Below are 16,492 nucleotides of genomic sequence, written 5' to 3' on the forward strand. Positions count from 1 at the left end.
TGCGTGTTTATAAAGAAATTGTTTATCAAAAAATTATTTAAATTATACGTCTTATTTCACGTTCAGAATTTTTTTATCTGTACTTAGTGTTTTTTTCTCTTTTGCGTCACGGTATTTTTAACAAGCATTTTTTATAAATTAATTTAAACTGGGTATTATTTTATAAATAATATTTTTAAAAGATTTTCACTTATTAAAATACATTTTGATTATTAAATAATATAAATATTAAGTTCTTTGTTTATATTTAATCGTTAGTTAATAAATATTTTAATAATAAGCTATGATTTCATCATTGGTCTTTATATGGCAGGTATCATCTTCGCTACCGTGGAAAGGCTCAATAATCGTGTTTTCAATTTTAGTCCTATTGACTTTTCAAATAAAGATTATATTTCAATGAATGTATATAAATATGCTTATTAGTATTTAATACTGAACAATAGAATTAATGATGTGCGCTTCCGTAGCATAAATCTGGATGATGGTCATTTTACACTACTGTTTGTCTATCGATTGATTGACTAAGCTCACATGTCGTGGAAAATCTATATATGTTTAAATGTCAATCAAAATTTAACTATCTATCTAATTTATCTAAGTAAAGAAATTCAGCTTGCAAAATTAGCAGGCTGAAGTGGCAGTGGGCTGGTCACGTATGTCGTAGGACCGATGGCCGTTGGAGCAGACGAGTCCTAGAGTGGAGACCGCGAATCGGCAAGCGCAGCGTAGGGCGCCCTCCAGCCAGGTGGACCGACGACCTTAAGTAGGTGGCGGGCACCAACTGGATGCGGAAGGCGGAGGACAGGGAGCTTTGGCGCACCTTGGGAGAGGCCTATGTTCAGCAGTGGACAACGATTGGCTGTTGATTGATTGAAAGAAATTCAGTCAAGATTTAATAGATAAGCATTTTTCAATATAATTGAACACTGTATTCGAGATTTAAACCCAATCATAGTGTTCAATAATTGAAAAAACATTTGATTGCTTTTAAAATTATAATATAAGGTAACAAAAAAAAACAATGTATGTCGCGAAAGCTTTGAATAATATACGTGGAGTATACAAAGACCTGGAGAGTTGTGAAAAATTATTAAAAGATTAAAAAGTTTAGACTTTTTTTAGGACGTTTCTATATCGAATATAATATCTACATTAAGGTACTATAATATCCTTCACGATTTCCAGGACTAGATTTTCAAATGTTCTCTGAGATCATTAGTATGCTTTTCTAAAAAAATTGCCTTTAGAAAATTATTGGCAATTTTTATTTAAAAGATATATAATATATATACTACATATACATATGGTAGAATAGAAGGAGATAGTAGTCACCTAAGGGGCTAGGGCTGTTATTGTGAAAATGATAAAAATATCAAGTGACATAAAACGTTTGTTTTAAAAGTTCCAAAATGATTTAGTCTAGATCAAAATACGATGTCTAAACCATGTCGCATACTAATTCATCGACTTTCACCGCTTTCTTCTTATCCTTAAGACGCTTAATTGATCGTTCGTGGTTCTTGCCTGGTTTCCGTGTAAGTAGAATTTATAGATAAAATAAAAAATAATTCTCTCCCATTGTTTCGCCAGACCAATAAAAGGTTTAATTAATGTTTTGTAGGCACGTTTTTTTTTTATAATAAGAAAGTTTTGCCTTTTGCCTCTATGTTAACTAACTTTTGTGAGTCATATGATTTTTTTTTTTTTTTAAATTAATGGCCATGGAACGAATATATCATGACTTAGACTCTTTTAATTTTGCTCCACTTTTATTATTAAAGAAGTCAAAGATTATGCGGAATTCAAAGTTTAGAATTTAGAAGGGTTTACGAAATGACAATATACAATCACTTTTTCACTTGAAATTATTTCAATAAAGAAGCAATTTAAAATAATTCCTAAGAAATAACAAAGGTTACTCCAAGAGACTCTTAGTCTGAAGTGCAAGGCTTGAAAACTTTCTTACATTCGATTAATCTGCAATGAGTTTTGTTAGGCATTTCGAGAAACAAAAATTTTTCAAGGCGAACTGTTATTTTGACGGGGAACACTTTAAAAAATTTAAAAATCTTTACGTGAAATAGTTATCAATTGCAATTTAAAATTTTCAATGTTCACTTATAATAGAAAATCCGTGTATGATGTGTTTGCAACTGTGTATTTGAAATTTTAATAGTACACTTCAGATGTATATAGTCCAGCTATTAATATATTAAAAAATGTATTTGAATTAAGAAGGTTAATTTTTAGATATTATTAAAAGAGCTTAAAAAACTTAGCCCCCGATAGGATCAAAAAATCAACCTTCTCGGATCAGATACAGTTAAATACCATTATCCCCGACGAGATTACTGGATTCATTACAATTAATAAAGCATAATAATTGTAATTTTTTTCTATAATTCTGAAATATTATTACATTTTGTATGAAATATAATGGTAAAAATATTTTATCGATTTTTCAACGATATGATCTCGCGTGACTACAAGTTTTTAGTTCAAGGTGCAATACATTTTTATGTTTGAAAAGTTAACGACCTAAATAAAAAGGCAAAAAACTAAAAAAAAATTGAATATGGCAACAAATTTCGGTAACTATTCAAGTTAATTAAGATTTTCACTAATACTATTGAAGTTTATGCCTTTTATCTAAGGTTTTTGAAATGATTAAATTTGGCTAAATCAAAGTACAAAGCATAATATAAAATCGAAAAATATAAATAATCGAAAAAAAAAATATACTAGGCTTGAAAAATAGTTTTTTTTTTTTTTTTTTATAGAAAAGGAAGGCGGACGAGCATATGGGCCACCTGATGGTAAGTGGTCACCAACGCTCTTAGACATTGGCATTGTAAGAAATGTCAACCATCGCTTACATATCCAATGCGCCACCAACCTTGGGAACTAAGATTTTATGTCCCTTGTGCCTGTAATTACACTGGCTCACTCACCCTTCAAACCGGAACACAACAATATCAAGTATTGCTGTTTTGCGGTAGAATATCTGATGAGTGGGTGGTACCTACCCAGACGAGCTTGCACAAAGCCCTACCACCAGTAGTATCACTTCAGTCCCGATCCGAGTTTACTTTTGTCAATTATTTATTATTCGAGCATCTGAAACGGCCAGGACCTCTCTGGTGGTGAAGAACCATCCTACCAGTAAAATCGTCCTTCAAGAGTTACCAACCGTATTAGCTGTAACAGTCTGCGAAAGCCTTTACCATGCAGTTCACACACCGCACTGAATTTATGTATACGCTGAGTGTTGATGTTATTTTTATTATTTAATTACCTAATAGATTATTATCCCGTATGTTACATATTGACATAACCAATTTCTTATCCAATCGTATTTCGGGTTCCAAATCTAGTCAAAAATGTTTGTCTATATCCGAAGTTATTATTATATATTTTAATAAAATCTACTCCAATATGAAATCCACGGAGTTACCACAATTCTACTATTTCAATTTGATCTCTATAATCCTTTTTTCTTTTAAAAACGTCGTTCATCGTCAACTGTGATAATGTTACAAGTTAAAACAAGTTGAACGTATGTAAGGAGTTTGTTTTATTTGAACAATGCGTCTATCTTATTTTTTTTTCAAGCCTAGAATAAGAAGCTCCGCATAAGGTAAAGATTTCTGGCGCCAGTGGTTTCCTGTCAATTACGTATTGCGTTATGACTTCGCTTATGTACAAATGTAATTTAATTTTAAAAATAATAAACTTACGTAACGATTCAAATTACAGATGTAGAAAAGTATTAAAACTTTTTTAGTTATTTTGCTCTTAAAATTGATTAAAAGTAAGTCAAGGCCACTTACAATTGCTTAAAAGCGTTAAGAAATAGCGTCTTTTTTTAAGTCGATCAAGTAATACGTAACAAAACAATGTTTTATTGCGATTCAATATATAATAAACAGTTATGGTGTCGGTATGTGAAAGAGACGTAAGCAAGTGCCGTCTACCGCATGTCGCAACTCGTATCAAATTAATCGCAATGCGCACGGGTTGCCTTCTCGTGTTGCATTTGAAAAAGGAACGCTTGTGCATCATGTTTCTAAACATTTTTTTAGTCTATTAAATAATTTATAAACGTATTAATGTTTATTTAATAAATATTTATTGCTGTTATTATCTATCTAGAAATAGGCAAAAATAGATTAGTTCAGACATTTCTTAAATGCTTACTAGTTATGGTTGTGGTTGAATTTTAACCACTGGACGAACAAAAGTAATATAAAAACCACTTTATTAAAAAAATAATAATAATAAGTATTATAGTAATCATAGATATTTAATCGTCGCTATGTTGGAGACTTGTATTTTTTTAAGCTGTACTGTTACTTCAAACTTAGAGAATGGCGGTATGCTACTTTCATTAAAACTCAGCAAACTTCTAACAATGTTCAGTAACGATTTGTAAATGTAAAAGACTTACGACCTAGCTTACTCAAACCATAGTGTACAATAAAATTCAACCAGAAAGTTGCAAATTATGCACAAATTTTCCTTACACGATATTCACTCTTGAATTCTTTACAATAGAGTATATAATAGGTTGAACAATTCTATATACTTTTCAAGGTTGACTGCACTATGAACCAAAAGTCATTTACCTTCTAAACCGAATCTTATTATTTTGGTATAAAGTTCACTTTTGTTCATATAATTGTACTCGTTCAATATGGCACTTATTATCTATGCTTTAAGAACTTCATTTTGTCCTATCGATCGTGTGCAGCTGGCTTTACATTATGCAAATGAAAACTATAAAGGTAGGGTCACATTCATCAGACTGCTGAAAGAAACATTTAATTTATTAGCAAGGTAGCAAACATTAGTCTTTTAAGTTGAAAAGAACTAGCCTCTTTATAAAATATGAAGCTATTTCTCTAATTGCAATGGGTTACTGTAAATAACCGAGTCTATTTTTTCCGCGAATAAGGTATTATACAAAATATGTATGAGTTAAAATGCTTAGAAATTATCCTTGAATAAATCGATTATATATGGTACTAACGCGTGTATAATTATTTATACACTTGTCTTTCTCACAAGAGATGACACTATTCCGCTGTTTGCATTTGAACTCAGACTGGTTAGCTGATATACCTATTAAGGAAATGTATTTCTTTCAATATATTAATTATATAAAATGCGGTTATGTACCCTATAGTTATTATATATAGTTTTCTTGTGAAGCAATTACTTTGCGCACATTCCTTTTAAAAGCGAAATTTTCCTTTAGTATCCGTGCGTCTAATTGTTATATTAAATAGTAAATAGTAAGCTGAGTGTGTTATTTGAAATAGTTCATGACGTGAAAGTTAGAACTTCAAAGATTAAAAACTAAGACAACACAGCTCAGTATTTTTTCTTATTTGTTTGTCAACAGATTTCCAGCAGGAGAAATATTCATAACATGCAATTTCATGTGTTTTACCCTCAAATTTTCAATGATAATTAGATTTTTCGAGTCAATAATTTCGAGCACTTTGCGATGTATTCATATAAAGCATTATAAAGGTATATAAAACCGCCTAGCGTAGTTGTGGCGAAAGCTTTTTTTACTTCATACAAAAGTATGCGTTAAGTAAATGACTATAAAGACTTTTTTCGTACTGCTTTTAGTCTTTTTATTCGTCCTTTGTTTACCCCTTTTTAATCCCTTCGTTCAATTAATAACATAGATGGCATTTACAGTGCTCAACTCTAAAGTACAAAAAATATTTTAAATTTTATTAGTGAGGTTGTTTTGTAGGTCAACTTACCCCTAAGATTTATTTTAGGAGAAAAAGCAAAACTTAGTTCGGTAATTAATAGTGGCATTGTAATTGTCGACATGAATTAAAAAAAAAGTTTTAATCTTTTTTTATTAAGGTATGAAACAACAGAAAATAAGATAAATTCTTAACTTCAATCAATCAAGTTATTGATTGCCTTAAATGTCGGGGTAATGTATACTTTACAACCAGTTTAATTAAAAGCAAACACAAAAGCAATAAAAATAACACAACAATTGTACCATTTAGCTTACTAGCTCCTCAGGATTATAAAGTATAATAAAATACGATGGTAACATACGCTCGAGAGATATTATCTATGCCTTACTAGTTTACACATCCGACCGACTGTGTAATCCGGGTTTTATATGCTCTGTTGAACTGTCTGTGATAGTCTTTGTATACATGCTCTTATGAATAAGGCTGAATAATTAACTATCATTGCTCAATTTTGCATTTTTTAAAGTATTATATAGAAAAATAATTGTATTTATAAATCCGTTATCCTTAGGCTGATAAGTTGCAAAAATATTCTCACTCATTTAAACAAGTGGTTTATTTTATTAAAAATTGGTATTCAGGGCACCAATTTCTATTAATTGTTTTTATGTATCAATTATAAAAGTTGCCATTTTTTTTTATAATGATGTATCAGTATGTCGGATGCATGCATGCATTCAGTTCGCACGCCATGACGCCGTAATGTTCGATTAATTATGACTTAACGAGGACCACAATGCATTGCTTGTTTCTTTATTTGTTGTTTTGTTCCGAGGAGCGTGAATGGAGATGAATGGCCTGTTAGATAAATAAACTTTGATAACAACTTAAATATTTGCTCTAATAAAGCGAAATAGTTTTTCATTCAGTGATCTTGTATCATATTCAAAGGACTATAATAAATTCTCTGGTAAGTAATATTCATATAAAAATCCGTATTTGCTATACGTGTCTGTTATTATCTCCGAAATACCAAATCATTTAGAAGGGGAAAATTGCGATGTTTAGTCGACTCAACTCAATTACTTGTATGTCTTTACCGTTGAATAGATTATGATATATAATGACAAGTCCAGTATAACTAACCAGAACATATGGTCTTTACTGCTAGTCGGAAATTCGATTTCGACTCGTCTGCGCCCATCATAAAGGAAATCGTAGGCTTTTCGAAACATGTCGAGTATTCTTTAAGAGATAAGGTAAGTTGAAGTGTATTTGTTTAAATTAAATACAAATTTGATGTTAGAACTACTGAATAGTTATAAATAATAGTTACTAAATATAAAAAAAAAAAATCACACCAAATGTAAAAATATAAAGCCTATGTATTAATTAATCGAGAAGGCGATATATCTAGTAGAATCAACTGTTTTTTTTAAATTTCGGATTGAGATTTGATTAATAGATAAAAAAAAAAGACTATTTACCGATTTTGTTACGACTCGCCTGTTAAATTTTAGTTACTTTAACAGTAACTTCTTACGGAATCATACTTTAGGATAACGAAGTTGATATTCATACGATATTTTTTCTGCAGAAATCTGGTCGCGCATATAACTATACAAATAAATTTACTGTACCTTCTTAAAACATGATTTAATACTATCTACGTTCGGAAATTAATATGAGAAATTGTAATACCCGTAACATTAGTGCAGGAACTGAAACATACTTATAAGTTCAATATGACATAAAGTAATTTGTATATTAAATTTTTTAAAGTTTATTTCGTTCGTAAAACTTTAACATTAATATGAAGACGAAGAAAGCATATATCACAAGTTTAACGTCATTTAATTTAATTTGTGCCATCTAAAAATTGACGTTCGTGATTTAGGTAAAGTATAACGAAGATGGGAACGCCGGACGCTCCTTAAAGTTAAAGTTAGAATAAAAGAAGTTTGAGTGTATTCTAAAAATAACTCTGTCGATTTTTGGCAACGGCGAGGGTCAGATATTCTACGCATGCGCGGCACTGCAGACGTCTAGACGTGGTCTGGACTTTTCATTTCATGGTTTTATGTACGGTAGGCGACATAAAATAGCCTTTATTGTTATGACCATTGAGGTTAAAGCATAGACGTTGAATAGTTTTCCATATTATGATCGTAAAACGTATTCTATTGTCTATTACTACGATTAGCTGAACGTGTAAATATAGTCAAGCATTTAGCTTTATATTTATATGCTTATAATGTATATGAAACGTTTTTTTTAGTAATTATATAAGTAATTAAAATAATAAAATTATAAAATTATTTAAAAAATACCATATGAATGTTTGAATACGCGTGAGAAATTAAAATTGTACTGTATTAAATTCATAAAATAACAAGAGTACAGAGTAGTAATAACTTATAAACAGCTATCGACAGATACGAACACAGTAACATAATGACCTAGTTTTTTTTACGTTCACAGAGAATTCACAACACGAGTGCCCGTCACTCAGTGTTGCTAATTGACATTTGTTTGACATTTCCAAGCGCGGTTTTTGTGTTACCATAGACTTAACATGGATTGCGCGAGTAGTATATTATTGTAAAAAGTAGGCCTTAATAATAAAAGATAACATCTAAAATAGATTAAAAATATTTTTTTTAATTTATCTTCGAATAAAAAAAATACTGAATTAGATTTTATTTTTGGTTCTTAATATACAAAATATCGACGAAAAATATTTAATATCAGCAAACAATGACGTGCGTTACAGTGATAAATAACGTAACGTAATACACGCCATATTTATTCGTAATATATTTCGGATTATACTAAGCATTTTATTAATATTAAAGGAACATTCTCGTTGAACATAAACTCTACTGTTAAACATGGTTTTATTATTATAATGTGTTTAATTTTATAATAGGAATATATAAATCCTTTAAAAAACATACGAAGGCAGTGTTATATTATATCGATGTAATTCTTTCTTACAAGCTACAGTTCGCGATAACATTCAATCCCTTGTTGTTTCCAGGGGTTCGTTTATTATCTGGGGTGTGGAGTGATAACCAACAGGGTTGGCTGTGGTTGCTTGACAGCTTGATATAATGTTTTTTATGTATTTGAGTCGAGTGTAAGCTAAGCTTGTTTATTATAAGGATATACAAAACAATTCAAATACTGTTTCAAATAAAGAATAAATCTTGCAATTAGAATAATAATTTCAAAAATTTTGAGTACCTTGATGAATTTTGTTACCTTGGCCTTTTGATAATTAAAAAATATTTTAAATAAATATGTTTTGCCATAAGAATAATTTTAATTTCAATAGCTATCTAAATCAATGAATAATCATTTTTATCATTTTCGTTTGGCGATGTCACAGTATGGTTTAATTGGCTATGTTATTAGGTTCCTTGTCCTTTTGAGTCTTCGCACAAATTGTATGTAAATTCAGATTGATATAGCATGAATGTCGCCATTACTATTTTATAATTAATTATTATTTTATTAAATACGCTACACATATATAACATTCATCTAGCTAATCGTAGAAAAGCCGAGATGGCCTAGTGGTTAGAACACGTGAATCTTAACTGATGATCGTGGGTTCAAACCAGGCAAGCACTACTGAATTTTCATGTGCTTAATTTGGGTTTATAATAATTCATCTCGTGCTTGACGGTGAAGAAAAACATCGTGAGAAAACCTGCATGTGTCTAATTACATTGGTATTCTGCCACATGTGTATTCTACCAACCCGCATTGGAGCAGCGTGGTAGAATAAGCTCCAAACCTTTTCCTCAAAATGGAGAGGAGGTTAAGACCTCCTCCCTTAGCCCAGCTTAGCCCAGCAGTGGGACATTAGCAGGCTGTTACTGTATATAACATTAGATTCGTAATTTAGAAAAGTGCTAAAAAAATTATAATATATACTATCAAATGTATTGAGAATAAATCTCCTATCGAAGTAAAATCGAAACACAGCAGGAATAAAAATCAATTTGTAAAACTTTTTATTCTTCCTTCGTTTAAAAATGTTAATCAAAAAAATAAATACTCACTTTCGACTTCTTATTTAGAAGAACACAATGACTCAATGGATAAAAATGCAAGTTTTTTCATCAAAAAAAAAAGTTTGCACGATTTGGCGGCAAATTACAATAGAGTTTCAATTTAATCTCAGAATGGTTATATATTTAAACCTTACAATCTTACATAGGTGGTAGTACTATACTGGTGGTAGGGCTTTGTGCAAGCTCGTCTGGGTAGGTACCACCCACTCATCAGATATTCTACCGCAAAACAGCAATACTTGATATTGTTGTGTTCCGGTTTGAAGGGTGAGTGAGTCAGTGTAATTACAGGCACAAGGGACATAAAATCTTAGTTCCCAAGGTTGGTGGCGCATTGGCTATAAGCGATGGTTGACATTTCTTACAATGCCAATGTCTAAGGGCGTTTGGTGACCACTTACCATCAGGTGGCCCATATGCTCGTCCACCTTCCTATTCTATAAAAAAAAAAAAAAAAAGGTATTACGTGCAGAATACGATGTTAATACAACTTTTATTACAAATCACAAGGAAAGACTTCAAAGAATATATGTATTATGTAATCCAAAATGTACAATGACCTTAAGCCCAAGCTTATTTTTAAGGATTCTTCATAAGTATTTAGGATATTCAAAACCTATCATGTGACGTTCTGGAACATTCTTTACTATAAAATATCAGCGAAATCCATTTAATCTTGTCTGGATTAATTAATAAACCTTGTCTTTGAAATAAATGATAATTTGTAGTAAATATTTATACATTTATATAAAGAAATGTAATTTGTTTTTACCCTTTAAACTGAAAAGTCACGTCTGAACCAAACTTAATATGAAAAAGTGCACGTATAAAAATAAGGCATGTAATACTACAAACAAAAGGACATTGTGTTTTTTGGCGCCAGATCCACATTTTGATGTCATCAGACGGGTCTGTAGAGGTCCTAAACGATAAAAATGCAATAAAAATTCGCACACTCAACCTTTGGCGGTTGAATGATATTCTCAGAATTGCAGTCCGTCACGCATGGCTTCAATCTCATTTTTTATTTTAGTTAACCCATCTCGCCGCCCTTTAAATTTAAATTGTGTGTCCAGACGAATTGATGATTCTATATTTTTAAAATCATTCGTTAAATATAAGTTGACAATGATGTACGATTGAGTATAATTGATTTCGCATCTTTTTTGGGACATTATAAAATATTCAGTGCAATATTTTTGAAAATTCATAAACATATAAACTTAATAAGTTTTATGAATTTTTTCGGAACCGTAATTTTCTTTTATTTGACATTGTTGTAAAAAGGATCTAAACAAACCAGCTTCGATCAATTTTGATACATATATTTCTTTCTATATATGTTGTATCAAAATGTTTTATTGGTTAACCAAAAGATACGGTTGTGATATTTTATAATGTAATATAAGTACTACTTTGTTATCCATTTTATTGAAAAAAAAAACATTTATTTTTTAGTTCATTACATAACAATTACAAATAACTGGTAATTGTTGTGTAACGAACCACAAAATATAAATTGTCTGTAAAACATCATAATAAGATAAACTTGTAGCTATTTATAAACGTTAATTCAATAACATCGAGGCATTCGGCCAAGTGTTTTCAGAGACGACTCAACTGCAACACCGGTCTTTAATCAATACCTACCTTCTCACATTCATCTGCAACGGGACAACTGTCAAAGTGTCGAAATTCCAACTAGTACGTTTAATTGATATCTACATACTTACCTATGGTTTATTTCGATATTTGTTTTTGTTTTAGTATTAAACTAGCTTCGTCTCTTCGCATAGGTAAAATAAAGGTTTACTTAAATCGTTTTTATTGAAAGACAAGGATATAATGAAAAAACAACTTTTTTTTGGGCTACGGCCTTCGCTGATGTACGTTGAACACTTCACCATAGTTTTATCGTAATTGGATGAATAGTTCAGGAACGCATAGAAAAAATGCAAATATTAATTTTTATTTATTTAGAACAATAATAGATAATAGTACCTACATGTTTTAAATTAACTGTGCCGATCAGATTAAAATCAGTAGTAATGGCAGTCTAGCTACGCTGTTGTCCCATAATGTTTTGTTATTCATATGATGTCTATAATTTGTGGGTCGATACGAACCCTTACAGGTAACATTGATTTCAGTGTGCCCAGTGCGAGTTTTTTTTTTTACTTATTCGATAGCGTTAACGTTGATTGCGATTTGTATGGAATTCCGATTAATGTCACTAGACGGCTATTTTCATTCCATAAAAATAATAACGCAGATAACTTGAATGCTATCGATTTTTTTTTTATTATATGTACAATTTTTTAATATATGTACAGAATTATATAACAAGTAGAAACTCTTATGTTTTAATAGGCTATAGCCTAATTTTATTAATTGATAACATTTTCATAATGCACCTAGTAAAAGAGTGTCCAAATTGATAGAGTGATATAAACATAATTAAAGTCATTTTCAAAGCAAAAATATACTTGAAATTTCTTTTTATTAGTCCCTTTAACAGATCGTATAAATATATAACAAACTGCCCTCTGATGAAAGCATTCGTAGAGAATATTATGAGGAGAATGGATTAGTTTAGCGCCAAGGATTGATTTATTACTAACCACCCCTCGGAGGGTTTCCATGTTTTCTAATCACGTTTGGAATCAAGTTTTTGCTGTTCGATACTAAGTCCAAAGAATGTAATGTGTGTCACTCATAAAATTAAATTTTATTATTCAATCATAACGATGATAGATTGGAATGGCGGGTTAATCTTGTATGTAAATGTACGAAATTTAAAACATTTAAAATTCTTCAATGAAAAAAGATAAAACAAATAATTTATAACGGAAATTATAGGTCAGATGTATTTTTGTAAATAAAAACAATACTTACCCGCAATGTGGTTACTATACTCTCACCCTACGTAAACGAAATGGTTCCCGTTGTCATAGGAAACCTAAAGAGATTTGTTGTTTAAAAGGAATATTTCGATTTAACTATGAGTAGCGAAACGCGATCGTATTTTCTTCTGTGTAAAGTGCATATTTATAAGATTTTTTACGTTTGCAATTTAAAAAAAAACGTTGACCGATGCCGATTTTGTTTCAACTTTTAAAGCCCATACAAATCTTACCTGATTTCGCAATTTATTGATTCAGCATTGGAGGACCGTAGTGTTATGTACCATACCTTCTTCTCAAAAGCAGATTAGCCCAGCAGTGGGACAATTAGATGCTGTTACTATACTACTGTCCACTGTCTATTAGCATTTATTTTATTATGAAGGTTGGCCCTAAATAAATAAGCAGCTACAAATGCGGTTAGACGTAATAATGATAAGCGTATTGGAACAGCCATTGCTAGTCATAAATCGGTATTTTTGTGTGTCCCTCCCTTACTTCGTACGTCCCTGCTGTGTTAATGTAGTAAGCCAAGTCTAATGTTATAGAACGAAACGGCAATTTGGCAGTAAACTACCAAGTAACAACTTAGAACTAGACAATAACAGCAATAATAGTTAAGGTTATTATACCGTTGATTTTTTTTAAAATTCAAATGAAGAAAATACAGCGATCTATAGCTTTACAGCCGCACCTGTACAATAAAGCGATTGTGAAGCTTTTTACAGCTCATGGTGATGATGTTCTCTTGGCTATTTTTCCTACGGCCGCCATTCTCAAGGGAGGCTAGTCAGCTGCTTAGGAAAAATAGTGCACAAGCGTGTGCGTAAATATAAGTAAAATCTCCATTCTTTCACTCTCATAATCCTGACCTTAGGATTTAATACTAATTTGAGCCTAGCTAAGCTGAGATGCGTAACTATATGATAATAAAATTTTTTTTTTTATAGAATAGGAAGGTGGACGAGCATATGGGCCACCTGATGGTAAGTGGTCACCAAACGCTCTTAGACATTGGCATTGTAAGAAATGTCAACCATCGCTTATAGCCAATGCGCCACCAACCCTGGGAACTAAGATTTTATGTCCCTTGTGCCTGTAATTACACTGGCTCACTCACCCTTCAAACCGGAACACAACAATATCAAGTATTGCTGTTTTGCGGTAGAATATCTGATGAGTGGGTGGTACCTACCCAGACGAGCTTGCACAAAGCCCTACCACCAGTAGATATCTACTGATTTAGATCAAAGGAAGTATCTAAACGCCTATTAATTAATCTAATTGAATTCAAACGACTACTTAAATTGTTTTTTTTACCCGCTAGTTTATTAATGCTTTTAGCATGTCGTAAACACAACAGTATAATGTAAAGGTATAAATCGCAATTCACTTACTTATAATGAAAATACTTACGGAATACTAAAAACAGAATGGAGAATAGAAATATAGGAGGATTTTTAGGTGTCTTGCTATAATATTTCTTTTGCACATGATTCCGAACACATCAATCACAAAGTGCCAAAAATGATTTCTTAATTGATGCTTACATTAAAAAATAAACATATGATCTATCACTTTCAAAAGAATCATTCATTTTAGCTGTGCGCTAAAATCGTCAGGGCAAATGATTTTATAAGTATAAACTTGGGATTGAAATATCGTACACCCGGTCTATCGGTATCAATAACTGTTTCCCCTGCAATAATATAGGTTTTTTTAAACGTAAATTATTCATAGTAAAAGCATACAAAGTACTTGGTAAAGATTTTAAGTAGGTATATGGCCTTTCATTTAACTCTAGAACTCTCGCTAAAACACTATAAAGATCCCAATGTGTGAAAGCTCCTTCAATAAAGTGTTGCACTCATACCGTATAGTATTATAATGGCGGTCTAAAGCAAACATAAAATTTCAAACCTTATTGCCTTGACATAAAATGGAATTGGACTGCAAAATTAATTTCTTTCGATTGCGTGGGAATTATGGTCGACCCCACACGCGCTGAGGAATTATGTTTAGCAAGTTCGACATATTTTATAGTTTTTGGAATTAGTTACGTGGGGTAGGGGTCTTAATGTTTTCTGTTATTAATGTATGAACTATATGAAAGCGCTGAACAATGTTTACTTTGTTTTACTCGAATGATTTAATTATAAACAAAATTGTGTATTTTAATCTTTTTTCTATATTGTCGTAGTAGTTTTATATTAGAAAACATTATCTTTTTTGATTTCTCTATACGCGTACTAGCGCAAATAGACTGGCCACTTAAATAGTAATTAATCCACGCGTTAACCAGATAAATAACAAAAAAAAAAACTCGTCGAATCACTTTCGCCGGTAAATTTAAGGTACATTTTCGATAGTCATTAAGCGCGTGTAACGTTTTTTTTTCTTCATATTATAATTAATTATGTTTACATTTTATCGTTACTATATACTTTGGTATAATTGAAAGCCGAATTGAAAAATATGTACGAAGTAGAAGTTTTCGAGTTATCTTAATTGGTTTTGTATGTTGCGTGTCAGAATCTGGTAACGCTTGTGGTATGGTGTATAATTTGAAATGAACTTTTTTGGCATGTTAACCCGCGGCTTGACCTGAACAGCAACGGCTGCTTGTTTTATCTGTGGTAGTTTTTAGTGAAATTTTAATAAAAAAAACCTTTATTTAATACTTACTGTATGTATGATAAAATTGTTAAATGTCTATATGGACATTAAAATTTAATTTATTTAAAATTGTTTTGTCCACATTGTTATCAATAAAGAATTACAAATAGTGAACAACAATTGGTTATTTTAGAAGGAGTTTTGAGTTTATGGTATTTCATGTCTACAATTATTCGTTAAGACCGTTTCTATTTCAAAAATAAATTATTTTCCAATAAAAGATAAACTGATTAAGACTAAATTGGAATTTGAATTATAATTTAAATAATGTACGCGCTAAATAGGCTGCGTAAAAAGAAAATTAAAGGATGAAATTAACTAGCAAATAATCCGAGCTATTATCAAGGCCCACTTCAATCATGGGATAAATTGAATGTACTTATAGCAAACCTGTTTTTAATTGAAGTAAACAAAAATGTATCTTATTACGGCAATCGATTTATGGCAATTTACGTGATTGAATAATAAACATACAAACAATTTTATTATATTAGTAACATAATAGATTTATATTTATATATATGAGTAATTGATTAAATAAAATTTCTTACATTTGTTAACAAAATAAACTGTATTCAAGTAGTCATTTTAGTGGATTATATTTGATATAAACCAACTGTTCTGAATGTAGATTCTTCTAGAAGAATCGGTAAGAAACAAGTTACACTTTCCAGTATATCAATTGAAAAGTTATCTTAATCGAATACAATTAAATTTATATATATCCTGTTATACATAGGTTTAAGGCTTGTTCGTTTTTTATAATATAAAATAGGTAGGCGGACGAGCAAATGGGCTACCTGATGGTAAGTGGTCATCAACGCATGTCTATGACATTGGCACTGTAAGAAGTGTTAACAATCGCTTACATCACCAATGCGTCACCAATCTTGGGAACTAAGATGTTATGTCCCTTGTGCCTGTAATTACACTGGCTCACTCACCCTTCAAACCGGAACACAACAATACCAAATACTACTTTTTTGCGGTGGAATATCTGATGAGTGGGTGGTACCTACCCAGACGAGCTTGCACAAAGCCCTACAAGCCCCTGCCAGTAAATGTTAATATTTCGAATTCACGTAAACCGCAGTAT

General features: G+C 31.0%; 1 protein-coding gene across 1 annotated transcript in view; it reads left to right on the forward strand.

Moving 5' to 3' along the window:
• The window catches only part of LOC126778413 (uncharacterized), a 104,319-nt gene that overhangs the window by 1,408 nt on the left and 86,419 nt on the right, over positions 1–16,492 (forward strand). The gene's annotated exons all lie outside the window — the stretch shown is intronic.

The sequence above is a fragment of the Nymphalis io genome, chromosome 26 (genome assembly GCF_905147045.1).
Source record: "Nymphalis io chromosome 26, ilAglIoxx1.1, whole genome shotgun sequence".
NCBI lineage: Eukaryota > Metazoa > Arthropoda > Insecta > Lepidoptera > Nymphalidae > Nymphalis > Nymphalis io.